General features: G+C 42.7%; 1 long non-coding RNA gene across 2 annotated transcripts in view; it reads right to left on the reverse strand.

Annotated features, from left to right (window-relative positions):
- The window catches only part of LOC134928067 (uncharacterized), a 284,893-nt gene that overhangs the window by 199,505 nt on the left and 58,334 nt on the right, over positions 1-27,054 (reverse strand). For both annotated transcript variants that reach the window (XR_010177818.1, XR_010177819.1), the window contains exon 3: positions 24,142-24,218. This is a non-coding gene — a long non-coding RNA (uncharacterized LOC134928067). The remainder of the gene's footprint in view (positions 1-24,141; positions 24,219-27,054) is intronic.

The raw sequence follows: 27,054 nt of genomic DNA on the forward strand, positions 1-27,054 counted from the left end.
CCAGCCACATGAGGTCTAGCATTGTCTTGCATTAGGAAGAACCCAGGGCCAACCGCACCAGCATATGGTCTCACAAGGGGTCTGAGGATCTCATCTCAGTACCTAATGGCAGTCATGCTACCTCTGGAGAGCACATGGAGGGCTGTGCGGCCCCCCAAAGAAATTCCACCCCACACCATTACTGACCCACTGCCAAACCGGTCATGCTGGAGGATGTTGCAGGCAGCAGAACGTTCTCCTTGGCGTCTCCAGACTCTGTCACGTCTGTCACATTTGCTCAGTGAGAACCTGCTTTCATCTGTGAAGAGCACAGGGCGCCAGTGGTGAATTTGCCAATCTTGGTGTTCTCTGGCAAATTCCAAACGTCCTGCACAGTGTTGGGCTGTAAGCACAACCCCCACCTGTGGATGTCAGGCCCTCATACCACCCTCATGGAGTCTGTTTCTGATCATTTGAGTAGACACATGCACATTTGTGGCTTGCTTGAGGTCATTTTGCAGGGCTCTGGCAGTGCTCCTCCTGTTCCTCCTTGCACAAAGGCGGAGGTAGCAGTCCTGCTGCTGGGTTGTTGCCCTCCTACGGCCTCCTCCACATCTCCTGATGTACTGGCCTGTCTCCTGGTAGCGCCTCCATGCTCTGGACACTATGCTGACAGACACAGCAAACCTTCTTGTCACAGCTCGCATTGATGTGCCATCCTGGATGAGCTGCACTACCTGAGCCACTTGTGTGGGTTGTAGACTCCGTCTCATGCTACCACTAGAGTGAAAGCATCGCCAGCTTTCAAAAGTGACCAAAACATCAGCCAGAAAGCATAGGAGCTGAGAAGTGTTCTGTGGTCACCACCTGCAGAACAACTCCTTTATTGGGGGTGTCTTGCTAATTGCCTATAATTACCATCTGTTGTCTATTCCATTTGCACAACAGCATGTGAAATTGATTGTCAATCAGTGTTGCTTCCTAAGTGGACAGTTTGATTTCACAGAAGTGTGATTGACTTGGAGTTACATTGTGTTGTTTAAGTGTTCCTTTTATTTTTTTGAGCAGTGTCTATATATAGTGTATATATATATATATATATATATATATATATATAGATCAAAAACGTGGCGGTACTCAGAGATTTGTTAAAAAGCAAACAGGTGTGTATTCAAATCATCACATCACATCAACGTTTCGGGGGACAAATCCCCTTCATCAGGATGAACAAACAGTGCAGAAAGTGAAATATATATAGAAAAACTCACCCAAGGAAACTTACCACTGCACATCAGTGCAGTCCCACCATCCCTGACAAAACGGGTCCCTGGTTGGTAACCACGGTGATGCTGTAAACAAAACAGAGGATCATCAAGGGAACCAAACATTCCCCGAAACATTGATGTGCTGTGATGATTTGAATACACACCTGTTTGCTTTTCAGCAAATCTCTGAGTGCCGCCTCATTTTTGATCTACATATGGGGGTTTCCAAACTAGAGATGAGCGGGTTCGGTTTCTTTGAATCCGAACCCGCACGAACTTCACTTTTTTTTCCACGGGTCCGAGCGACTCGGATCTTCCCGCCTTGCTCGGTTAACCCGAGCGCGCCCGAACGTCATCATGACGCTGTCGGATTCTCGCGAGGCTCGGATTCTATCGCGAGACTCGGATTCTATATAAGGAGCCGCGCGTCGCCGCCATTTTCACTCGTGCATTGAGATTGATAGGGAGAGGACGTGTCTGGCGTCCTCTCCATTAGAATAGAGATAGATAGATTAGATAGAGAGAGATTGTGCAGAGTCGCAGACAGAGTTAGTTTACCACAGTCAGTGACCAGTGCAGTTGCTAGTTAACTTTTATTTAATATAATATATCCGTTCAGTTCTCTCTGCTATATCCGTTCTCTGCCTGAAAAAAAAAACGATACACAGCACAGTCAGTCACACAGTGTGACTCAGTCTGTGTGCACTCAGCTCAGCCCAGTGTGCTGCACAGTCATCAATGTATAAATTAAAAGCTTATAATTAATTGTGGGGGAGACTGGGGAGCACTGCAGGTTGTTAGCAGGAGCCAGGAGTACAATTATATTAATTAACAGTGCACACTTTTGCTGCAGGAGTGGTGACCAGTGCCTGACCACCAGTATAGTATTGTTGTATACTACTAATATCTCTTTAAATATCAACCAGTCTATATTAGCAGCAGACACAGTACAGTGCGGTAGTTCACGGCTGTGGCTACCTCTGTGTCGGCACACGGCAGGCAGTCCGTCCGACCAGAATTGTATTATTTATTATTATATACCTACCACCTAACCGTGGTTTTTTTTTCATTCTTTATACCGTCATAGTGTCATCCTAATTGTTACGAGTATACTACTATCTCTTTATCAACCAGTGTACAGTGCGGTAGTTCACGGCTGTGGCTACCTCTGTGTCGGCACACGGCAGGCAGTCCGTCCGACCAGAATTGTATTATTTATTATTATATACCTACCACCTAACCGTGGTTTTTTTTTCATTCTTTATACCGTCATAGTGTCATCCTAATTGTTACGAGTATACTACTATCTCTTTATCAACCAGTGTACAGTGCGGTAGTTCACGGCTGTGGCTACCTCTGTGTCGGCACACGGCAGGCAGTCCGTCCGACCAGAATTGTATTATTTATTATTATATACCTACCACCTAACCGTGGTTTTTTTTTCATTCTTTATACCGTCATAGTGTCATCCTAATTGTTACGAGTATACTACTATCTCTTTATCAACCAGTGTACAGTGCGGTAGTTCACGGCTGTGGCTACCTCTGTGTCGGCACACGGCAGGCAGTCCGTCCGACCAGAATTGTATTATTTATTATTATATACCTACCACCTAACCGTGGTTTTTTTTTCATTCTTTATACCGTCATAGTGTCATCCTAATTGTTACGAGTATACTACTATCTCTTTATCAACCAGTGTACAGTGCGGTAGTTCATGGCTGTGGCTACCTCTGTGTCGGCACACGGCAGGCAGTCCGTCCGACCAGAATTGTATTATTTATTATTATATACCTACCACCTAACCGTGGTTTTTTTTTCATTCTTTATACCGTCATAGTGTCATCCTAATTGTTACGAGTATACTACTATCTCTTTATCAACCAGTGTACAGTGCGGTAGTTCACGGCTGTGGCTACCTCTGTGTCGGCACACGGCAGGCAGTCCGTCCGACCAGAATTGTATTATTTATTATTATATACCTACCACCTAACCGTGGTTTTTTTTTCATTCTTTATACCGTCATAGTGTCATCCTAATTGTTACGAGTATACTACTATCTCTTTATCAACCAGTGTACAGTGCGGTAGTTCACGGCTGTGGCTACCTCTGTGTCGGCACACGGCAGGCAGTCCGTCCGACCAGAATTGTATTATTTATTATTATATACCTACCACCTAACCGTGGTTTTTTTTTCATTCTTTATACCGTCATAGTGTCATCCTAATTGTTACGAGTATACTACTATCTCTTTATCAACCAGTGTACAGTGCGGTAGTTCACGGCTGTGGCTACCTCTGTGTCGGCACACGGCAGGCAGTCCGTCCGACCAGAATTGTATTATTTATTATTATATACCTACCACCTAACCGTGGTTTTTTTTTCATTCTTTATACCGTCATAGTGTCATCCTAATTGTTACGAGTATACTACTATCTCTTTATCAACCAGTGTACAGTGCGGTAGTTCACGGCTGTGGCTACCTCTGTGTCGGCACACGGCAGGCAGTCCGTCCGACCAGAATTGTATTATTTATTATTATATACCTACCACCTAACCGTGGTTTTTTTTTCATTCTTTATACCGTCATAGTGTCATCCTAATTGTTACGAGTATACTACTATCTCTTTATCAACCAGTGTACAGTGCGGTAGTTCACGGCTGTGGCTACCTCTGTGTCGGCACACGGCAGGCAGTCCGTCCGACCAGAATTGTATTATTTATTATTATATACCTACCACCTAACCGTGGTTTTTTTTTCATTCTTTATACCGTCATAGTGTCATCCTAATTGTTACGAGTATACTACTATCTCTTTATCAACCAGTGTACAGTGCGGTAGTTCACGGCTGTGGCTACCTCTGTGTCGGCAGTCGGCAGGCAGTCCGTCCATCCATAATTGTATTATTATTATAATATATACCACCTAACCGTGGTTTTTTTATACCACCTAACCGTGGCAGTCCGTCCATAATTGTATACTAGTAAACTATCCAATCCATCCATCTCCATTGTTTACCTGAGGTGCCTTTTAGTTCTGCCTATAAAATATGGAGAACAAAAAAGTTGAGGTTCCAAAATTAGGGAAAGATCAAGATCCACTTCCACCTCGTGCTGAAGCTGCTGCCACTAGTCATGGCCGAGACGATGAAATGCCAGCAACGTCGTCTGCCAAGGCCGATGCCCAATGTCATAGTACAGAGCATGTCAAATCCAAAACACCAAATATCAGAAAAAAAAGGACTCCAAAACCTAAAATAAAATTGTCGGAGGAGAAGCGTAAACTTGCCAATATGCCATTTACCACACGGAGTGGCAAGGAACGGCTGAGGCCCTGGCCTATGTTCATGGCTAGTGGTTCAGCTTCACATGAGGATGGAAGCACTCAGCCTCTCGCTAGAAAACTGAAAAGACTCAAGCTGGCAAAAGCACCGCAAAGAACTGTGCGTTCTTTGAAATCCCAAATCCACAAGGAGAGTCCAATTGTGTCGTTTGCGATGCCTGACCTTCCCAACACTGGACGTGAAGAGCATGCGCCTTCCACTATTTGCATGCCCCCTGCAAGTGCTGGAAGGAGCACCCGCAGTCCAGTTCCTGATAGTCAGATTGAAGATGTCAGTGTTGAAGTACACCAGGATGAGGAGGATATGGGTGTTGCTGGCGCTGGGGAGGAAATTGACCAGGAGGATTCTGATGGTGAGGTGGTTTGTTTAAGTCAGGCACCCGGGGAGACACCTGTTGTCCGTGGGAGGAATATGGCCGTTGACATGCCAGGTGAAAATACCAAAAAAATCAGCTCTTCGGTGTGGAGGTATTTCACCAGAAATGCGGACAACAGGTGTCAAGCCGTGTGTTCCCTTTGTCAAGCTGTAATAAGTAGGGGTAAGGACGTTAACCACCTCGGAACATCCTCCCTTATACGTCACCTGCAGCGCATTCATAATAAGTCAGTGACAAGTTCAAAAACTTTGGGTGACAGCGGAAGCAGTCCACTGACCAGTAAATCCCTTCCTCTTGTAACCAAGCTCACGCAAACCACCCCACCAACTCCCTCAGTGTCAATTTCCTCCTTCCCCAGGAATGCCAATAGTCCTGCAGGCCATGTCACTGGCAAGTCTGACGAGTCCTTTCCTGCCTGGGATTCCTCCGATGCATCCTTGCGTGTAACGCCTACTGCTGCTGGCGCTGCTGTTGTTGCCGCTGGGAGTCGATGGTCATCCCAGAGGGGAAGTCGTAAGCCCACTTGTACTACTTCCAGTAAGCAATTGACTGTTCAACAGTCCTTTGCGAGGAAGATGAAATATCACAGCAGTCATCCTACTGCAAAGCGGATAACTGAGTCCTTGACAACTATGTTGGTGTTAGACGTGCGTCCGGTATCCGCCGTTAGTTCACAGGGAACTAGACAATTTATTGAGGCAGTGTGCCCCCGTTACCAAATACCATCTAGGTTCCACTTCTCTAGGCAGGCGATACCGAGAATGTACACGGACGTCAGAAAAAGACTCACCAGTGTCCTAAAAAATGCAGTTGTACCCAATGTCCACTTAACCACGGACATGTGGACAAGTGGAGCAGGGCAGGGTCAGGACTATATGACTGTGACAGCCCACTGGGTAGATGTATGGACTCCCGCCGCAAGAACAGCAGCGGCGGCACCAGTAGCAGCATCTCGCAAACGCCAACTCTTTCCTAGGCAGGCTACGCTTTGTATCACCGCTTTCCAGAATACGCACACAGCTGAAAACCTCTTACGGCAACTGAGGAAGATCATCGCGGAATGGCTTACCCCAATTGGACTCTCCTGTGGATTTGTGGCATCGGACAACGCCAGCAATATTGTGTGTGCATTAAATATGGGCAAATTCCAGCACGTCCCATGTTTTGCACATACCTTGAATTTGGTGGTGCAGAATTTTTTAAAAAACGACAGGGGCGTGCAAGAGATGCTGTCGGTGGCCAGAAAAATTGCGGGACACTTTCGGCGTACAGGCACCACGTACAGAAGACTGGAGCACCACCAAAAACTACTGAACCTGCCCTGCCATCATCTGAAGCAAGAAGTGGTAACGAGGTGGAATTCAACCCTCTATATGCTTCAGAGGTTGGAGGAGCAGCAAAAGGCCATTCAAGCCTATACAATTGAGCACGATATAGGAGATGGAATGCACCTGTCTCAAGTGCAGTGGAGAATGATTTCAACGTTGTGCAAGGTTCTGATGCCCTTTGAACTTGCCACACGTGAAGTCAGTTCAGACACTGCCAGCCTGAGTCAGGTCATTCCCCTCATCAGGCTTTTGCAGAAGAAGCTGGAGGCATTGAAGAAGGAGCTAACACGGAGCGATTCCGCTAGGCATGTGGGACTTGTGGATGCAGCCCTTAATTCGCTTAACAAGGATTCACGGGTGGTCAATCTGTTGAAATCAGAGCACTACATTTTGGCCACCGTGCTCGATCCTAGATTTAAAGCCTACCTTGGATCTCTCTTTCCGGCAGACACAGGTCTGCTGGGGTTGAAAGACCTGCTGGTGACAAAATTGTCAAGTCAAGCGGAACGCGACCTGTCAACATCTCCTCCTTCACATTCTCCCGCAACTGGGGGTGCGAGGAAAAGGCTCAGAATTCCGAGCCCACCCGCTGGCGGTGATGCAGGGCAGTCTGGAGCGACTGCTGATGCTGACATCTGGTCCGGACTGAAGGACCTGACAACGATTACGGACATGTCGTCTACTGTCACTGCATATGATTCTCTCAACATTGATAGAATGGTGGAGGATTATATGAGTGACCGCATCCAAGTAGGCACGTCACACAGTCCGTACTTATACTGGCAGGAAAAAGAGGCAATTTGGAGGCCCTTGCACAAACTGGCTTTATTCTACCTAAGTTGCCCTCCCACAAGTGTGTACTCCGAAAGAGTGTTTAGTGCCGCCGCTCACCTTGTCAGCAATCGGCGTACGAGGTTACATCCAGAAAATGTGGAGAAGATGATGTTCATTAAAATGAATTATAATCAATTCCTCCGCGGAGACATTGACCAGCAGCAATTGCCTCCACAAAGTACACAGGGAGCTGAGATGGTGGATTCCAGTGGGGACGAATTGATAATCTGTGAGGAGGGGGATGTACACGGTGATATATCGGAGGGTGAAGATGAGGTGGACATCTTGCCTCTGTAGAGCCAGTTTGTGCAAGGAGAGATTAATTGCTTCTTTTTTGGGGGGGGTCCAAACCAACCCGTCATATCAGTCACAGTCGTGTGGCAGACCCTGTCACTGAAATGATGGGTTGGTTAAAGTGTGCATGTCCTGTTTTGTTTATACAACATAAGGGTGGGTGGGAGGGCCCAAGGATAATTCCATCTTGCACCTCTTTTTTCTTTTCTTTTTCTTTGCATCATGTGCTGATTGGGGAGGGTTTTTTGGAAGGGACATCCTGCGTGACACTGCAGTGCCACTCCTAGATGGGCCCGGTGTTTGTGTCGGCCACTAGGGTCGCTAATCTTACTCACACAGCTACCTCATTGCGCCTCTTTTTTTCTTTGCGTCATGTGCTGTTTGGGGAGGGTTTTTTGGAAGGGACATCCTGCGTGACACTGCAGTGCCACTCCTAGATGTGCCCGGTGTTTGTGTCGGCCACTAGGGTCGCTAATCTTACTCACACAGTCAGCTACCTCATTGCGCCTCTTTTTTTCTTTGCGTCATGTGCTGTTTGGGGAGGGTTTTTTGGAAGGGCCATCCTGCGTGACACTGCAGTGCCACTCCTAGATGGGCCCGGTGTTTGTGTCGGCCACTAGGGTCGCTAATCTTACTCACACAGCTACCTCATTGCGCCTCTTTTTTTCTTTGCGTCATGTGCTGTTTGGGGAGGGTTTTTTGGAAGGGCCATCCTGCGTGACACTGCAGTGCCACTCCTAGATGGGCCCGGTGTTTGTGTCGGCCACTAGGGTCGCTAATCTTACTCACACAGCTACCTCATTGCGCCTCTTTTTTTCTTTGCGTCATGTGCTGTTTGGGGAGGGTTTTTTGGAAGGGACATCCTGCGTGACACTGCAGTGCCACTCCTAGATGGGCCCGGTGTTTGTGTCGGCCACTAGGGTCGCTTATCTTACTCACACAGCGACCTCGGTGCAAATTTTAGGACTAAAAATAATATTGTGAGGTGTGATGTGTTCAGAATAGGCTGAAAATGAGTGTAAATTATGTTTTTTGAGGTTAATAATACTTTGGGATCAAAATTACCCCCAAATTCTATGATTTAAGCTGTTTTTTAGGGTTTTTTGAAAAAAACACCCGAATCCAAAACACACCCGAATCCGACAAAAATAATTCGGTGAGGTTTTGCCAAAACGCGTTCGAACCCAAAACACGGCCGCGGAACCGAACCCAAAACCAAAACACAAAACCCGAAAAATTTCAGGCGCTCATCTCTATTCCAAACCCAGATGGAGGGCACCAGAGTAAGCAAGCCCTAGGGGGCATCCAGAGTGCCGACGTTACGCTGTATGGATATATATATATATATATATACATACATACGGGTTCACTACGATATGCCGGCGGTCGGGCTCCCGGCGACCAGCATACCGGCGCCGGGAGCCATACCACCGGCTAACCGACAGTGTGGCGAGCGCAAATGAGCCCCTTGCAAGCTCGCTGTGCTCACCACGCTACGGGCACAGTGGCGCGCTACGTGCGCCACACTATTTTATTCTCCCTCCAGGGGGGTCGTGGACCCCCACGAGGGAGAATAAGTGTCGGTATGCCGGCTGTCGGGATCCCGGTGCCGGTATACTGTGCGCCGGGATCCCGTCAGTCGGCATACAGAAGACCACCCCATACATACATATTCCGGTACACATTTTGGCATTGGTGGAGGGCACATGAGACCTTTTCAGTGACGGGACATTCTGTATATATATATATATATATATATATTCCACAGAATGTATGAATGCGTGTATATATGTATATTTATATATACATATATAGCACACACACACATTCGCACATACATACAGTTCACAAATACATAGACAATCACACACATACATAAATAAACAAGCAAACACACACACACACACACACACACACACACACACACACAAACATACATACTACATACACACACTTACATAAGGTACAGTACTACATATATACTGTACACACCAGCCCAGGGGCTTGCAGGAGACATGCGCCACTAAGAAGAAGGAGGGAGCTGCTGTGGTTGAGCATGCCCAGCCAGCAGCTTCCTCCGGACAATCTGTTTGTAGAGAGCTATGTAGCTCTCTGATGTTGCTGCCCCATGACTGCGATCGCGGCTTTTGCTGAGACGGAGACAGAGCTGTCTCCATCTCTAAAACATTAAACTCAGGTCATCAGGGGGGGTTTCCAGGTACTCAGAAACCCCAACTGCGTGCACCACTGGTGAGCCTCATTAGTGTGGAAAGTATTTATTGTGTAGTACAAGTATATATTTTTTCCTTTTGTTTGCTTTTTAGGTGGCTTCTCATGTGTGATCAGCAAGGTGGCTCATTCATCAGGGGGAGGAGGAGGATACTATCATCCTCACTACCATGGAGCCTACACTACATGTGCTACCAATACTGCAGCCACAGCCACCACGGTATCCGGACTCCAGGTTGACACCACTTAGGTCGACACCACTTAGGTCAGCACCAATTGGTCGACACGCCTTAGGTTGCACCTGAAATAAGTCGACGTGGACAAAAGGTCGACATGACCAAGGGTGACATGGGAAAAGGGTCAACATGAATTTCTTACTTTTTTCATTTTTTGAACTTTTTCATACTTTATGATCCACGTGGACTACAATTGGGAATGGTAACCTGTGCTGAGCGCAGTGCTAGCAGAGCAAGGCACCTTGCCCAAAGCCTCGAGCCATGTGAGGGGACATGGTGCACTAATTGGGGTTCCCGGTCACATTACGGAGAAAATAACACCCAAAAAAATTAAAAACCTCATGTCGGCCCTTTTCTATGTCGACCTTGTTCATGTCGACGTTTTGTCCATGGCAACCTATTTCAGGTGTCGATCTTTGGTGTGTCGACCAATTGGTGTAGACCTAACTGGTGTCGACCTGGAGTCTCATACCCACCACCACCACCCACGCCACAGGCTAGTGTTCCCAGTGTAGAGGACCTCTTCACACTGGGAATTTTTAAATAGAAAGTACTGCTGTGTGTTTGTGCCGCTGCTCTGCTGCTTAGTTTAGCTAGCCATTGTGAGCTGTGAGATGGTCAAAATTGACTAGAAATGACTGGACAGCAATGTTATTGAGGTTAATAATAATGTAGGAACAAAAATGTAATGTTAGCAGCTTTTATAAATTAAAATAAAAATAAAGATGGAAAAACCAAAGCACGTGAGAGTGGTTTTGGTAAAACCAGACATATTACTAAAACATGAAGTTAATACAGCTCCAAAACCAAAACGTGGGGGTCGACGCACATCTCTAGTAATTAGGTTTTAAAACATATGTAGGAACACTATTTAGGAATATATTTTAGGTAATATGGGTTAGTGTAATGTGCTCTTACACATACATGTACATAGACTAGTTTTAGGGGTAAAATTATAATGATTTTTTTTTCAGTTAGAAATATTTTAAAAAATACATATATATTTATTGTAAAGGTGTTTGTGTACTTCTAATTCCCTTCCCACATTGACACATATAGCTCACCTAAAAAAAAAACAGTTTAAAAATCCCACCCTATTGCATTGGGTAATAGAGAGTTTAAATCGTAAAAGTTGTGAGAGTTTGAAAACGTGCGTTTGCATGGTCTTGGACCCTATTACATTATGTAAGTTTGAAAAATGTAAACTCAAACATTTTACAATCTCGGATCCTATTACATTTGGCCCAAATACTCATAAAATTAATAACGTCTATAAAAAGTTCATAGGTCATGAAGGGAAATGTCTGTCCAATATTCACCATATATTTAGCAGTTTCCATATGATTCAGCACATAAAAAAGAGCAATAGTCTCTTCGTCACATATACTGTTGGATTCTTGGGTTTGGTGTGTAAGAGCAACAAAGCCAGATCACATCTCCGATATCCACTTTTACCAGGTCTGCATTAAAAGTAGCAGCAGGAAACTTCTAATAGTTTTATTATAACATATGAAATTAAATTGAGTAACACAGCCAACTAGGAGCATATACCGTAAGTCTGTTTTTAAGTACAGTCCATGAATCCTTCCTGGGAATGCAAAGTTCCATTAGGGGGTTCTCCTTACTCCATATGAGTAGATGGTATCCCAGTGTCTGTGCCTCATTTTTCCAAATATACAATATTTGGCAGACATTTTCCTTTATGACCTCTATGAACTTTTTATGGACTTTAGTTATTTTGTGAATATTTATGTCTATGTTAGAATACCTTTTCCTCCTTATTCCTGCATCTCCAGGTGGCATACTGTATGTGCCGGAATCATCCAAATCTGTATAAGTGTCATTGCAAGCGCAAACTTTCCTAAGATACACTATGCTAAATGGCATATTACCCACTCTGCATCAGGATTGTATCTATATAATAATTCTACAAAGTCTTTCCTGAGTTACACATGCACAGTGAGAGAACGTCTGACTTAGAACAGACTTGTGCCCAGCCTCCATGGCGCATGTGAAACCCCCTTGACGGATGAAATGTTTTCCTGTCCTTCTACCTGCATTTGAAGCCCCACCACTCATGGCCTTTGGACATGCCCATTTTTTAAAGGCACACAAACTACGTCACGTTAGTGTCTTAAGTTATTATAGAACAAGATTGCTAAACTCAGATCTAAAATGTTAATTCATAGGCAATTTAGAACTGCAAACAGAAAACCAGGTTGAAGTGCCTTACAGTAAATTAATATTGTGGGTTGTCACTGACTAGCAGCATAAAAACTAAACATAAAAAAACTCCAAAAAAACCTTTATTCCTTTTAAGAGATTGCTGGCAAACAGCTTTACTTTATGAAGGTTCTAAACAAAGATCAAATATTTTAGTAATGCCTTTGGGTGTTATATTATGTCTAAATAACCTCTATTGGATAACAGTTTTCTATTTAAACCTTTAAGCATCACAACATAGTGGTGGTGGGTGGAGGGGTACATTAAAGTATACGCTAGACTGAGGGGTCTATTTACTAAGCCCTAGATGGAGATAAAGTTCATGGAGATAAAGTACCAGCCAATCCGCTCTTACCTGCCATGTCGCAGACTGGGCTTAAAAAATGACAGTTAGGAGTGGATTGGCTGGTACTTTATCTCCGTTGACTTTATCTCCATCCATGCTTAGTAAATAGACCCCAAAGTAGTATAATAGCCAGGGCAGCCATCAGGGGGGGACTGAGGGGACTGGTGTCCCGGGCCCTTGGAGAGAGGGGGCCCCATCCCTGGCTCCAACCATCAATACCTGGAGAGCTGCACCAAGCTATGATACAACAGTAGGCTGATGCCCAGGGAGGACTTCTTAAAACAAGCCTTCCCTGCACATCAGCTCTCTGAACCGTTCCTGTAGGTCCACCTATATGTAATACTGCATAGGGGTGCAGTGGTGCCACATAATACCTTTTTTTGGGGGGTTGGTCCTAGGCCCTACAATTTCTGATGGCAGCCCTGATAATAGCTACCGGGGGGCATCTGTGTTTGGTGCCTCTCACCTCCGTGCCGTGCCTACATTTGTTTTCTACCTGCAGTACCATCTTCCCAGTGATATCTGTGAATATATCACATACATTGTGCAAAAGATAGCAAAGCTTCTGGCACAGTGCCAGGGTACAGACTATGGCTATGCAGTAGTATTTTTCCAAAGATATGACCTGAAAGATGACACCGCTGCTACCTTACATGCTGTATAGAACCTGAGGCTTTTAGTTTACGAGTGTAAAAATTCTGAACTCATTCTAGATGGGGTAGAGCAGGGCTGTCCAAACCAGTCCTCGAGATCTACCAACAGTTCACATTTTACAGACCACCTAGCTAGTGCACAGGTGTAGTAATTACTAATTAAGATGTGCTGCATTCATTCTTAACTGACAATTCTACAGATCTCCAGGAGACCTGGAAAACATGAACTGTTGGTAGAGCTCGAGGACTGGTTTGAAAAGCCCTGGGGTAGAGGAAGTAGGAATGGTGTCCACTGCACAGAAGATCATATACAGGTACTAATTTTATTATTAAATATAATTATTGGCCGAAATGTATTAAACCTTAATAAGGGATCAATTGGAGATGAATAAAGAGAGATAAATGACTAGCCAATCAGCTTCCTAACTGCCATGTCACAGGCTGTGTTTGAAAAATGATGTTAGGAGATGATTCGCTGGTCATTTATCTCTCTTTATTCATCTCCACTTAAGGATAAAAAATAAGCGTGGCTTCGCAGGACGGGGGTGGGGCTTCACGGGGCGGGGCTTTGCATCCCTACCCCCGTTTTTGACACATCGGGGGTCCAGGAGATGCGGCCTGGCCCAAGAGACTGGAATTTCTTCAGTGCCAGCTTCAACATGGTGACAGGAGCTGGGTAGCTGCATGTAATATTACAGTGAAGCACCTGGCTTCTGTCATTGAGCAGGAGCTGCCACTTTGGTGTCAACCCTCGGCGGGTGACACCTGGGTGCGGGCCGCACAACCCGCACCCACCTTCTGACGCCACTGCATTTGGGCCATAATGTCTTTTACAGGAAGGTGCTCCCAGGAGTAAAAGTATGGTATACAGGTGTCAGAAACAAGCATAAAGCACTCCTACATACTGTATGTATGTGGGGCACACTTTCAACTTAAAGTAAAACATAACCTCTATTAATAAAACTAAAATTATACCAGCACTGTAATGTAGGTAATATGCATGCGCTGAGAGTACATATATATGTCAAAGTAAACAATATTCAATGTATAGGCTCAATACAATTAATAGAAGAAATTAAAAATCGAGAAACAAAGTTAGAAAAGTATATGTGTGAAATAGTGCGCACCATAATGGTTGAGCGAAAAACAGAAAGGAAAAAGAGTGATGAAAAGTGTAAACACAGATTAAAATAGTAACCGCGAACCTCTTATTAGTCTAATCAATTATAACCACATTGGAAATACCTGAGGCATCCCTCAGTGTCAAGGGAAGGTAGGCACATTGAATGCTCATTAGTAGTATCAATTAAGGAAATAACAAGACCTGTGTGCTTACCTACTGTAGATAGGGATCTGCTTTCCCCTGTCATACTCAGGCAGTGGATGAGGAATGAGCCATAGTAGCAGCACAGTGAAGGAATATAGGGCTTTCTGTACTGTCAGCGCTATCTGCCAGTCATCCCCTGATGCTAGGCAGTGCAGAGTAGTGACATGGTGGAGCAGCTGATTAGAGGACAGCTGGATGGTAGAAAAGTACCTGTGACAGATCTTTCCTGCTGGACTGAGGTTCATGGTGTGGAGGTCCCTTCGAAAGTGCATAGATATCCCTGCAAATCTAATCTACATCCCCCAGCGGTAACCATCAGCACACATGTGCAGTGCTTCTCGGGTGCGTGCGCAGAAGTGAAACCTCAGACACTTGCACCCAATGTTTTATTTGCACCCACTGTTCTTAACCACCCCCAAAGTCACAATAAACCACAAATTGTCAGATTAAAAGCACAGTCAGGAGTTTTAGACAATATCAGCAGTGCCAGCCACAGGAAAGCAGAGTTAGTTGATCAAAGTTAATAAGCAGGCTGTGTTAGCAACATGTAGAAATAGACAAACAAACATTAGTATTATGTTGCACCATATTGTTCCTGTGGAGGACTCACTGCTCAATAGGCTTGAGGTGTTACTGGTGCGATGGCTGTCTGCACAGGTTTCTATGGCCTGGATCGTAAAGTGGTAGTCAGTGGCTCCTTTGCTGTTACCCCCCACTGGCACCTCTGATACTGTATAAAATTCCAGACTGTTTTCAGTCTGACAATTTGTGGTTTAAAATGCCTTTTTTCTATATGGTCCCATATTAATGGTTCTGAGGACATAAAAATCTAAATTATGGCATATTTAAGTAATAATTTATTTTCATGTTATCATCAGCATTCACAAGCATGGGGATAGGAATAGCCACCTTAAAACTGAATTATCTCCACCACTGTTATCAAGTTGGTGGTCAGATGCAGGCCACGGTCATTTGGAAGTGGCCTTAATGCTCTTTCATCTAAAGGCACTGTCCAGCCATAGGAAAGAAGCAGGAGGAGCAGCAGCAGCAGAGGGAGAGTGGAAACAGTAATGCACGTGTACAGCTCTGGTGGCTGTGTCTGTGGAAATGGTGGTGCGCTGCCACTCTAATGCAACAGGCAGCTAATGAATATGGAACCAGCTTTAGAGCTATGTATGTCCCCCTGCTTGTTGGGATATCTATTGCACCATATTTAACTGCTGTATTAAAAAAAAATGTATTATAAATACTTTTCCACTTTTACAGTACCCTCATTTACTGTACATCATCTAATTCCTGCATTGCAGGGTGTTCCTCTTCTTCTGCTTTGTTTGACAATCAAAGACAATCAGAAAACTCCAGCACTTGCTCCACAGGAGTCAGGAGCCATAAGTAGAATGAGCCTCAATTCAGTTCTATTTCGCACGTCAGACCATGGGAAAACCTCACAGTAATAAACAGAAGTGATAAGGCAATTCAATGTCATTCTCTTTCTGTCAGAACAAGTACAGTATTAGGCATTGGATGAGGATATTTTACTTTTAATCCTACAAACCAGATGTTTGTTTGTCAACAGTTCCAGAGGTGAAAGTGAAATATATGTTATATGTCCTGATTTACAAAAAAGGCCTTAATATGGTTTGTATCAAGATTTAAAAAAAATATCATATACTGTATATATATATACACATATATATATATATATATATATATATACACTGCAGTTCAGGCGGCACTCTGGAGACTCAAACATAGTGCAAACAGCGGCGTTTTAATATATCAACGTTTCGGGTTACCCCGTCATCAGGAAACACACAGTGTAAAGTGCAACACAAATCAAATACTCACTCAAAGGCCTCCCCCAGCCGCCATCCATGCATCTCAGCCCGGTTTCCACTTCTGGCACTTCTGGACCGGCTCCCGGTCACATGACCGGGAGAGTTTTCACAGCAGGCCGTCCGGCAGGAGTCACGGATTGTTGTCAAGGCAACCCATACACAATATAAAAAAACAACAAAGTCACGGGTTGTCTTCAGTTTGCAGGCTGTCGGGATCCCGGTGCACAGTATACCGGTGCCAAAATCCCGTCAGCCGGCATACCGGCACTTTTTCTGGAGAGAGAATAGATAGCGTGCCACCATGCCTGCAGCGTGGCGAGCGCAGCGAGCAAGAAATGGGCTCTTTTGCACTCGCCACACTGTCGGTATGCCGGCCGCCGGCATACCCTACTACACCCCAAAGTCACATAGTTTACAAAAGTGCAATATCCAACACGATAAATAGCAACATGATAAAAAAAAAACAGTGTTAATGTCTAGGTGGGATATCCCCACAGGGATGCCATAAGTATACCGGTAAGTGTTAGTAGTACAACATATCAACAAATCATAAAACTGCACTTATGTCATGTTTAAATAAAGAAAGGAGGATCACAAATTACATGTGATCTAAGGGGTGTGATTGCCTGCAAAAATTATCACCAATAATGTTTTCAAGTGACTGTTTATATATAATTTTGTATTCTTTCAGCTTAGATGTGACAAAATGGCTCACAGGCGATGCATCTAGGCTGGGGGGAGATCTACAGACCATAATGTTTGGGATGAAAGCAATGACCAGACCAGAGGTTATAAATACTTATAAGAGGGAGATGTCAGGGAAATCACAATTTCTCCTGTGAGCTGACCTCAGAGTTGTATATTGTCCAAAATATACATTATCTGTGGTCTGGGACTCTGACATGACGTTGTAAAAGGGGATTGCATTTCTACATCAAAAGCATGTGTTCAAAGCAGATATTTTGGGTCATTCCGAGTTGATTGCTCGCTAGCAACTTTTTGCAGCGCTGCAATTATATAGTTGCCGCCTATGGGGGAGTGTATTTTAGCTTTGTAAGTGTGCAAACCCTTTTGCAGCCGGCAGCACAAAAAAGTTTTTTGCAGTTTCTGAGTAGCTCTGGAATTACTCTGCTGCTGCGATCACTTCAAATACAAAAATAGTACAGATATTGTATTTTGCGCTTCCGTAATACAAAGGTTTTATCCGTAAAAATCAATGTAGAAATCACAATGAACAGTGATATATGAGTTACGTTCCTGTAGTATATAGATCAGCCGGCGTGTAAGGGCATCTTTCAACTGCTCCTCCTCTTAAGTGTTGTCTCCAAAGTTTCAGTGGCGATATTCATAAAAAATAAAAAAATACCGGTATCTCATGCAATACGTCTTTAATGATGACCACAGATAAAAACACTCAAAAAATAAAAATACTGTTCATAAAATATGAATTCCATATACATATATACAATGGTGAACACACAAGGTGCAGGGAAAATCCACAAGTGGTAAAGATGAAAAAATTACCGTAAGGTTTGAGAACCAAAACTAGTTCTCAAATAAATGTAAACAAACAGCCAGATAGCCACCCAGGAAGCATTAATCTGGACTCCAGCAATCAGATCCTCTGGATACTGCAGCGGGGCTCACCTGCACCAGACCAACGCGTTTCAAACCTATTCCAGGTTCTTTTGCAAGGTAAGTTTGCTCACCCTAACATTAAAATCCTTAAATACTCACATCCTCCAATCCTAATGAAAACCACATATGTGTAACACCTGTTACAATATGCCTTTGGGCTACACCCCCTCCCCCTGACTGTTGCCAAGCACCAAGTATGTAAAAATGGTGTGTGTTTAGTGTCCAGCAGGGAAGTAGTTAAAAATCCCAAGGGTGAGGGCCTGCTGGAGCTAAAGACTATGGGGGTCATTCCGAGTTGATCGCTCGCTAGCTAGTTTTAGCATCCGTGCAAACGCTATGCCGCCGCCCACTGGGGAGTGTATTTTAGCTTAGCAGAAGTGCAAACGCTTGTGCAGCCGAGCTCTGCAAAAACAGTTTGTGCAGTTTCAGAGTAGCTCTGAACCTACTCAGCGCTTGCGATCACTTCAGCCTATTTGTGTCCAGATTTGACGTCATACACCCGCCCAGTGAACGCCCAGCCACGACTGCATTATTTCAGACACGCCTGCATTTTTGCAAACCCTCCCTGAAAACGGTTAGTTGACACCCAGAAATGCCCCCTTCCTGTCAATCTTCTTGCGGCCATCAGTGAAACGAAAAACTTTGCTAGAACCTGAGCACAACCATAAAGGGTTTTGTACCTGTACGTTGCGCGTGCGCATTGCGGGGCATACGTATGCACATAAATGCCATTTTATCACCTGATCGCTGAGCTGCAAAAAACGTCAGCGAGCAATCAACTTTGAATGACCCCCAATATATGTCTCCCTCACTGGGTCAGAGAGTGCATCTCTTGGGGACTCAACTCTATGTTGGAGATAAAAAAAAAGAAATGTAAATTGTTCTCCCTTTGTGCTCCCCAGGTGCAGGCAGGTGGCTAAGACACGGAAGGAGCACCCTCTCCCAACAAGTCAGTGTAAAATAAAAAAAATGGTGACCAGTCTTTTGCGCTCCCGGGTAAATTCTTAGTAATATCACACACCAATTTAATAAGTGTGTATTTGGCACACAGCAGGCTATGGAGATGAACTTACATATCAGTTCAGTCCGCCATTCACGTAATGGTTTCTTTTAAACATCAGCCTCTTAGATCAAAGATAAACTTACATTCTGTTTTACTCTGGCGTGCACACAAAGGTTTCTTTCTCCTCTTTTTGGCTAAAAGACATCCTTTTCGAGTACGAAGGTAATTAGAAAATGTTTTATTTAAAAAAAACCTGATACCGCCAACAGTATTACAGGCAGCATTAAAACAACATGCATATGCCAGTAGATAAATTCAGAATCTCACAAAAAACTCTTTCTACCAGGAAGGTAAGTGTCGGGAAAACCTCTGCAGCGGTAATGGCCCCACTGTCCGCTTCCTCTCCAAGATCCTGGGTGGATGTCTGATCTGCTGGCAGGTGAACGGCACACAAAGATGCGTTTCGGAGACCTCCTGCTCCTTTTTCAGATTGTGCCGTTTGTTCCAAATCCAAGGTATTTAAGCTTGTTAGTCCTTCCCCCCTTGCAAATGAACCAATCGCTCACCCTAGTTTAGGTGTAGTAACTAAAATTCATTATAACATAATCAGCTGTTCGCAGATAGCACATACACATACTTTCATTAAAAATCCATAATTCCATCAACAATATACAATTAAAATACATAATCTAACATGCAGTCATAGTATTTATTCAAAAGTTGGTGTTTTCAATTATGATATGTTACAAATGTGGCTACTCCTACCCAATTAGTGGATAACATATCACAGTTTCCTAATCACTTCAGTATAAGCAAAAGGACAATTTGCCGTTAGTTTTAACTTTGATGGAATTATGGATTTTTAATGAAAGTATGCGTATGTGCTATCTGCGAACAGCTGATTATGTTATAATGAATTTTAGTTAGCACACCTGATCTAGGGTGACCGATTGGTTCATCTGCAAGGGGGGAAGGACTGACAAGCTTAAATACCTTGGATTTGGAACAAACGGCACAATCTGAAAAAGGAGCAGAAGGGCTCCGAAACGCATCTTTGTTTGCCGTTCACCTGCCAGCAGATCAGACGTCCACTCGGGATCTTGGAGATGAAGCGGACAGTGGGGCCATTACCACTGCAAAGGTTTTCCCAACACTAACCTTCCTTATAGAACCTGTTTTTTTGTGAGACTCTGAATTTATCTACTGGCATATGCATGTTGTTTTAATGCTCCCTGTAATACTGTTGGAGGTATCAGTTTTTTTTTTAAATAAAACATTTTTTAATTACCTTCGTACTCAAAAAGGATGTCTTTTACCCAAAAGGAGGAGAAAGAAACCTTTGTGTGCACGTGAGAGTGAAATAGAATGTAAGTTTATCTTTGATCTCTGAGGCTGATGTTTAAAAGAAACCATTACGTGAATGCGGGACTGAACTGATATGTAAGTTTGCCTCTATTTTGGAGATGACCATGCTTTTCTGTGAAACACCCCCACAACAGAACCACCTAAGTTAATTTGAGTGAGTTAGGTTTTCTGTCTTTTATTTCTTTTCATTTGTTGAGATTGCTGTATTCTGTGTGTGTATTTAAAGTTTTCTTAATAATCTTTGTAACATATTTTTGTAACTAAAGCTCTGAAGTATTCTTGAAATTAAATATCTAATTTTTAGTTATGATCCTGTGACCTTTATGAACCAAGACCTCGTGTGGCCCACGTCTACCTACTTTTCTAAGTATTGCAGTGTGTGTGTGACAGATAGAAGTGAAGGCTACCTTGCGTTTGGACACTAAACCCCTCTTGCTGGTGGCAGATAAGGTGTTTGATTAATCCCATGTGTCAAAAATGACCCCCACGTCGCATGTGGCAATTCTCAAATTGGCGTATTTGTAGAATTGGCCAGAAGCGTTGTGAAAATTTATATGAACTGTTTGTAAAATAGCTGATTACAAAAGCTTAAATGCATGTTTTCTCTAAAGATCTTGTGAACTGCTCGCTGTTAATATACTGTAATGCCTATTATTTATAAAAACAAATATTTTAAAGACACCATACAACCGGAGAGAATACATACAAACCCTCAATTCATATTGTTTTAATTTTCACTAGAGCAAATAACCCCTGACCATTTTATGTAAATGATAACTGATTACTTTACACAAATTAACTTCATTCTGAGCTGATCAAACTGTATTTTAAGACCTAAACAAACTAAGAATTACGGCTCATAAAACAATGTTTTAGAAAAAATTATTAAGACATAGTATTTCATTAAGGTCCCTGGGACTGAATGTATCTGATAGCAAGATCCAACATGACTCTAATTGTAGCAGTTTATTTGCCTTATCCCCCCTCTCAATGATAAGGGGACCTGATCTATAATCCTGCAGCACAAAGTTGCCAGGCTGTGCTTTGCTGCAGCAAAATGCCTGGCAACAGGTTGCTCACTCGTCCCAGTATATAATATTTACCAAGAGGGCACAAAAGATAATACTGTCATGGAAATATCACGCAGCATAATGTCTTGTGTGGGAGTTGATTAGAATTTGATTTATCACGTGGTTACATGAATTCATTGAAGAGAAGACATTTGAAATGTAGCATGACATGACAATGGGAGAAGTACTCTCGGTCTACTCATCAAAAAACAGTCATTTGTAGAACACTGACAGAAATACAAAAGCTGAAATAACAAATGAATGCAATGTACTGCATATACTATACATTAACAATAACCAAGTTCTAAATTTCTAATTAAACTATATTCAAAAAACATCTTGCACAGAAAACAGTGTGTCTTTGCAAAATGTGTTACTGTATAAAAAAATAATTTTCACCTTAATCTGCAGTTACCATGCAAAAAAAAAATGGAGTCTACACTTTACTCATTTTCTACATTTGATGATACTACAATTTCCACTGATCCCATTTCTTGTGTTTCTTTTGGAGGACAAAAACATCTGGCACTTGTCACATGTTTTCGGAATACAATATTTAGTGAACATAACAAGTACATAAAAGAACATATTGACTCCATTTACTAACCTTGCCCCAAACCCAGCCACCCAACATGATAGCAGCTCCTTAATCTTGACCACATCTCTTATCAAATCACCATATCTTCACTCTCTTCTTTCCTCTGGAATGCCAGGCAAGTCTGCAGCAAGCTGACAGCAATCCTTTATTTTTCATCTCAAACTCCTTCAACCTCCTCATTACCACTGAGATTGGCTATCTATGACTGACACCACCTCTCCTACTGCTCTCTCCTATGGGGGCCTTTTCCTCTTCTATACTACCAAAACTGTCTCCCCAATTTCTCTCCTCGGAAGTCTCCTCTATCATCCTGGGAGACTAACAATGGTGCAATGCTGCTTCCAAACATCTCTCCCTTTTTTCCACATTTGTGGGAGCTACTGTATATCAAACCATGGATAGAAATACAGTGAAGACGTTGCTGTTATGAATGCAACAGAGGTTATTTGCGGGACTGTATGAATGCAACTGAGGTTCTTTGCAGGAGTTGAGGTTGTAGATTGTCTTCTAGGCAGTGACCCCTGTACACCCATAGTTGACAATCATAGAAGACACCAGCAGGTCATCTAGTCTATAAGAGCTGCTTTTCCCATAAGGCATTATGCGCCTACCAGTACTGGAATTCCCACCAGGACTTACGCCACTGGCGGTAGTGTGAGCTTAACCCTCGAGTGACCTGAATCAGTGCCAGTAGAAAAGACAACAAAGACAAGACCAATAAAAAAAGAAGACAAGAACAAAACAAGAGAACAGTGAATAAATAATAAAGAATAGTAATATGGTAAAGGTACTAATGAGATACCTGGGTATTGAGAGATACAGAAAGAGTGGTGCACCATTGGTAATATCATGAGGAAGTAGCCTGGAGAGATGGCAATAACTGACTAACATACAGGGTAAACTACAGATGGAGCCTTCCTCATCATTGCAGTTTCTATAGCTTAAGTTGTTGAGTTTATGCATGGATAGGCGCGTTGAGGCACGACTACATACTCAGCATGCAAGACACATCTCCACCACTGAGTGGCTAATGCTCCACTAATCCAGTACTGTAGAGCGAATAGCGGCTGATTGATCTACAAGCTCTGGCAAATGGTCAGTGGCAACTGTACACACAGACCAATGGTCAGATGGAGAAAGTCAATAAAAAAATAGTTTATACAGATGCAAACAAACGTGTTAAAGCAATGGTCCATTGTTGTGTTACTGTATGTGAGCATCCAAGTCCATTAGACTAAACAATATATAAAAATATTGTATACAGGCACAACTAACGTGTTAAAGCAATACTGTAGTTCATTGACATTGACAAATCAATAAATAAAAATAGTGTACACAGTCGCAACTGAAGTGTTAAAGTAATACTGTAGTTCATTGATGTCAGAGATACTGTACTGTATGTGAGCATCCAAGTCCCATATTTGTCATGAGAAGTCGTGGCGAGCGGTGAAGTGTATCACTCCCCTTGCTCAGAGATCCGGGTTCGATTCCCAAAGTGTGAATGACAATTTATTATTTTTTTCCATTGTAATATACCTTCACATTCAATAGAAATATGCAGATAGGGTCTACATGAACCAGGGCAATGCTGTAGGAGCATCTCATTCTGCTATCTAAAATACACAGGGGCTATGGGGATAAGTGAGGTCTATGCACTGTACAGTACACATACAGTACTGTAGCAGGCCAGACTCGATCGCAGAACAGGTTCACAAAATGGCTGCCACATCGTGGAAGCACACAGCTATGGAGCGAGCGATGGCATAAATTTTACAAGAATCAGGGCAATGCTAAAGGAGCGTCTCAATACACTAGTTAAAATACACAGCGGCAATGAGGTCCCGTAGAATGAGCAATTAATAAAAATAGTGTATATCGATGCAAATGAACATGTTAGAACTACAGCTATAGAACATGTTAAAACTATGGTCTATTGACATTAGGGATATACTGAATTGTACAGTATGAGCATCCAAGTCCCGTAGTCATTATGGCATGATCAAAACCAATGGGAACGGATCACTGTTTACATTTACATATGAGCTTGTGTATCCATCACCAGGCATCGTGACCAAGCAGTGAAGTTTGCCACTTCCCATGCTTAGAGTCCCAGTTTCCATTCCCAAAGTGTGAACACCAGTATTTTTTTGACACTGTAATAATGTTAATGTTTTTATTCATATTAACATACTGTACCTTCACATTCAATAGAAGTGTGCACACAGATTTCACATGAATGAGGGCAATCTTGTAGGAGCGTCTCATTTCACCATCTAAAATACACAGCAGCAATAAGGTCCTGTAGACAAAACAATAACTAAAAATAGTGTATACAGACACCACTAACATGTTCAAACAATACTGTAGTTCATTGATGTTAGAGATACTGTGCTGTACTGTATGTGAGCGTACAAGTCCCATAGCTACAGCACTGTAATACAGCATAAGCAAAACCAATGAGAAGGGATCACTGCTAACATTTACACATGAGCTTGTGTCTCCATCAAAGCAACTGCAGTTCTTTATCAGCCCTTCATTTACATAGAGTACTGTGTTATCAATTTAATGTAACATAACCTCCCTCCCTGTCTGTAAAATGAGCAGGCTCCCAGGGAAGGGGGAAGGAGGAAGGGGGAGGTGGTGGCTAAATACCATGTTCAAAGACACTTCAGAAAATATTCATTCTCTGTTGGCACCCAAAAAAGAAACCAATAAATCAATAAAAATAGTGTATAGAGACGCAAGCAAACATGGTAAAACAAAGGTTCTTTTGACATTAGGATTGTGTGAGTGTCTAATTCCCATAGAATGAGCAATTAATAAAAACATAGTGCATACAGACACACATGAACATGTTAGAGCTACAGCTATAGAACGTGTTAAAAATATGGTCCAATGATGTTAGGGATATACTGTATGAGCGTCCAACTCCCATAGCCATTATGGCATAATCAAAACCAACCAATCATGTATATGATTATGCGCAGAGGAAAAGAACAGTTTATTTACAATTATTTTATGCAATAAAAAAGAATTTGAGAACTTTGCACAATTGTACTGAGTGCTTCCTTTATGCAGTGGATAATTTTTGTCCACACATATTCTGTTGGTTCATACAGTACAGTAGTTGCCTACCCTCACGGATATTGCAGGAGTCTCTAATTTGCAATTCATCTGCATCATACAGTACAGTAAATCAAATCTCCCAGAATGTTTACCGCAGCCTGGGTTACAACAAGGAATTTGTAAGGACAGTGATGTACTGCAGTCAATACAGGTACAGTATGACTGCTACTGTACAATATTTGTGCAAAGCAGTCCTGACTCTAAGCAACCCACTCCTAGTCCCCAGTGTGGTAGAGAACACATCCTGTGTACCAGCAAGCTTCTTACTGTACTGTACAGTATCTCAATGTCTACTAATACTGTGAAGTGTGAGGTGCAAATGTTTTATTAGTAATACAGTAGGTACTGTACTGTACAAAGAAACATAGATTTTGATGGAAGATACTGTAAGAACCACTTGGACCATCTAGTCTTCAGTTAGACAGACAAAACATACTATACAGTATAGTATACAGTAGTACTGTAAGATTTTGGATAAGGTTAGTGTAAATTGCATTTGGAATTTAATGCATACAGTAGAGATATGTCCACACACAGTACTGTACTGTACATACAGTATTTCCTTTATCCTGACAAGTACAGTATGGCATGGCTTGAAATGTCATAGACTATGAGATTTACAGTACAGTAGCCATGCTTTGTCATTTTTCTTAAATTGCTACTTTAATATGGTACTTTATGCATATTCTATAATGACAAAAAATGTTTTTGGGTGTACAGTAGGTTGGTCTGTAAAATACTGTACAGTACAGTAAGTCAGTTTCCAAAGAAACACTGTTCAATACATTGTGAAGTTAAAAAAAAATGGATCAGTAAAGAAAATGCTCAATGTACAGTACTGTACCTGTCATTTTTACATTATTTTCCACAGGAAATGTGTATTAGAGGTATATAAATGTACTGTACTACAGTAAGTCGCACAAGCAATTCCTGCTGAATCCTATGATACAGTACAGTATGTGAGATGCTTAGATTCTGTGTATTATTTCAAAGTACAGTACTGTATTACACTTACAGTACTACTGTATACTGTACAGATTTAAAAAAAACACACACAAATACATCCCAGATGCAAATGCATGTACTGTACAGTACAGCAGACAGCTTATGGTGACAGGACTCGCTTATCCCCATAACGCTGTATATTTTAGATAGCATAATGAGATGCTCCTGCAGCATTGCCCTGATTCATGTAAAACATGTGTGCATATTTCTATTGAATGTGAAGGTGCAGTATATTGCAATATAAAAAAAATAATAAACTTAGCTTTAACAGTTCTTTTGTGTATGTATACTCTATTTTTATTTAAAACCAATGCCATCACTCGCTCCATAGCTGTGGGCTTCAACGAGGTGCTGGGTCATGAGCGGCAACCATTTTGTGAACCCGCTCTGTGCTCGAGTCTGGCCTGGTACAGTACTGTATGTGTACCTTGTGGTGCATAGATCTTGCATATCCCCATAGCCGCTGTGTATTTTAGATAGTGGAATGAGATGCTCCTACAGCATTGCCCTGATTCATGTAGAGCCTGTGTGCATATTTCTATTGAATGTGAAGGTATATTACAATAGAAAAAAATAATAATAATGTGTCAGAAAAAAACAGGCATTTGCACTTTGGGAATCGAACCTGGGACTCTGAGCATGGGGAGAGACACACTTCACCATGCGGACACGAATCCTCATGGCAGATACACAAGCTCATGTGTAAATGTAAGCAGTGATCCCTTCCCATTGGTTTTTGATTATGCCCTAATGGCTAAGGCACTTGGACGCTCACATTCTGTAATGTATAACTAACTTCAATGGACCATAACTTTAACATGTTCTTTTGCATCTGTATACACTATATTTATTAATTGCTCATTCTACAGGACCTTATTGCCACTGTGTATTTTAACTAGTGTATTGAGACGCTCCTTCAGCATTGCCCTGATTCTTGCAAAACTGATGTCATAGCTCGCTTCATAGCTGTGGGCTTCC

This window comes from Pseudophryne corroboree, chromosome 5 (assembly GCF_028390025.1).
Source record: "Pseudophryne corroboree isolate aPseCor3 chromosome 5, aPseCor3.hap2, whole genome shotgun sequence".
Classification (NCBI taxonomy): domain Eukaryota; kingdom Metazoa; phylum Chordata; class Amphibia; order Anura; family Myobatrachidae; genus Pseudophryne; species Pseudophryne corroboree.